A 2,580-nucleotide genomic window follows, 5' to 3' on the forward strand; every position below is an offset into this window, starting at 1 on the left:
GACTTCCCCCCTTTTGGCCTATGGGGAAAAGCCAGGGGGGAAACCTCCAGAGTCAGGCCGACCTCATGGAACTCCAACCCGGCCTGGAGCCACCGGTTTGTCCCCTTCCCGGTTCTCAGGACCTGCACTGACACTCGGCTCAACCCCGGCAGCTGCAGCCCCCGCCGGCCCGGCCAGCCGGGTCCGCACCCCTGGCCAGCGCCTGGAGCGTTTGGACTTTGTCGTTTTTTCTCAAAGACCCATCTGTGCCAACTGCCCTGGGCTTCAGCGGGGGCTGCTCCCCGCCTCCTGGGTGTCCTGCCCGGGCACATCGGAGGCTCAGCCTGGGTCTTCAGCCCCTACTGGTAGGTGCACTCGGGGGGGCCCTCCGCAGCCGCCCAGGCCCACCCTTGCAGCCAGCACACGGCTGCCAGCAGCCACCACACAGCTGCCAACAGCCCGCTCGCCATCACCCCCCAGCCCCTCCTGCATACATCTGCCGGGGGTGCTTTTTTGACTTCCCCCGTTTTGGCCAATGGGGAAATGCCAAGGGGAAAACCTCCAGAGTCAGGCCGACCTACTGGAACTCCCACCCGGCCTGGAGCCACAGGTTTGTCCCCTTCCCGGTTCTCACGACATGCATCAACACTCGGCTCAGCCCCGGCAGCCGCAGCTCCCGCCGGCCCGGCCAGCCCGGTCCGCACCCCTGGCCTGCACGCCTGGAGCGTTTGGACTTTGTCGTTTTTTCTCCAAGACTCGCCTCTGGCACATGCCATGGACTTCAGCGGGGGCTGCTCCCCGCCTCCTGGGTGTCCTGCCCGGGCACATCGGAGGCTCAGCCTGGGTCTTGAGCTACTGCTGGTAGGTGCGCTTCGGGGGCCCTCGGCAGCCGCCCAGGCCCACCCCTGCAGCCAGCACACGGCTGCCAGCAGCCACCACACAGCTGCCAACAGCCCGCTCTCCGTCACCCCCCAGCCCCTCCTGCATACATCTGCTGGGGGTGCTTTTTTGACTTCCCCCCTTTTGGCCTATGGGGAAAAGCTAAGGGGAAAACCTCCAGAGTCAGGCCGACCTCCTGGAACTCCCACCCGGCCTGGAGCCACAGGTTTGTCCCCTTCCCGGTTCTCACGACATGCATCAACACTCGGCTCAGCCCCGGCAGCCGCAGCCCCCGCCGGCCCGGCCAGCCCGGTCCGCATCCCTGGCCAGCGCCTGGAGCGTTTGGACTTTGTCATTTTTTCTCAAAGACCCGTCTCTGCCAACTGACGTGGGCTTCAGCGGGGGCTGCTCCCCGCCTCCTGGGTGTCCTGCCCGGGCACATCGGAGGGTCAGCCTGGGTCTTGAGCTACTGCTGGTAGGTGCACTACGGGGGCCCTCGGCAGCCGCCCAGGCCCACCCCTGCAGCCAGCACACGGCTGCCAGCAGCCACCACACAGCTGCCAACAGCCCGCTCCCCGTCACCCCCCAGCCCAACTCTGCATACATCTGGCGGGGGTGCTTTTTTGACTTCCCCCCTTTTGGCCTATGGGGAAAAGCCAGGGGGGAAACCTCCAGAGTCAGGCCGACCTCCTGGAACTCCAACCCGGCCTGGAGCCACCGGTCTGTCCCCTTCCCGGTTCTCAGGACATGCATCAACACTCGGCTCAGCCCCGGCAGCCGCAGCCCCCGCCGGCCCGGCCGGCCCGGTCCGCACCCCTGGCCAGCGCCTGGAGCGTTTGGACTTTGTCGTTTTTTTTCTCCAAGACTCATCTCTGCCAACTGCCGTGGGCTTCAGCGGGGGTGTCTGCTCCCCGCCTCCTGGGTGTCCTGCCCGGGCACATCGGAGGCTCAGCCTGGGTCTTGAGCCCCTACTGGTAGGTGCACTCTGAAGGCGCCCTCCGCAGCCGCCCAGGCCCACCCCTGCAGCCACCACACAGCTGCCAACAGCCCGCTCCCCGTCACCCCCCAGCCCAACTCTGCATACATCTGGCGGGGGTGCTTTTTTGACTTCCCCCGTTTTGGCCTATGGGGAAATGCTAAGGGGAAAACGTCCAGAGTCAGGCCGACCTCCTGGAACTCCAACCCGGCCTGGAGCCACAGGTTTGTCCCCTTCCCGGTTCTCACGACATGCATCGACACTCGGCTCAGCCCCGGCAGCCGCAGCTCCCGCCGGCCCGGCCAGCCGGGGTCAACCGCCCTGGCCGGCGCCTGGAGCGTTTGGACTTTGTCACTTTTTCTCCAAGACTCGATTCTGGCACATGCCATGGACTTCAGCGGGGGCTGTTCCCCGCCTCCCGGGTGTCCTGCCCGGGCACATCGGAGGCTCAGGCAATGTCTTCAACCACCGCTGGTAGGTGCACTACGGGGGCCCTCGGCAGCCGCCCAGGCCCACCCCTGCAGCCAGCACACGGCTGCCAGCAGCCACCACGCAGCTGCCAACAGCCCGCTCTCCGTCACCCCCCAGCCCCTTCTGCATACATCTGCCGGGGGTGCTTTTTTGACTTCCCCCCTTTTGGCCTATGGGGAAATGCTAAGGGGAAAACCTCCAGAGTCAGGCCGACCTCCTGGAACTCCAACCCGGCCTGGAGCCACCGGTTTGTCCCCTTCCCGGTTCTCACGACA

This window comes from Eleutherodactylus coqui, unplaced genomic scaffold (assembly GCF_035609145.1).
Source record: "Eleutherodactylus coqui strain aEleCoq1 unplaced genomic scaffold, aEleCoq1.hap1 HAP1_SCAFFOLD_145, whole genome shotgun sequence".
In the NCBI taxonomy this organism is placed as follows: domain Eukaryota; kingdom Metazoa; phylum Chordata; class Amphibia; order Anura; family Eleutherodactylidae; genus Eleutherodactylus; species Eleutherodactylus coqui.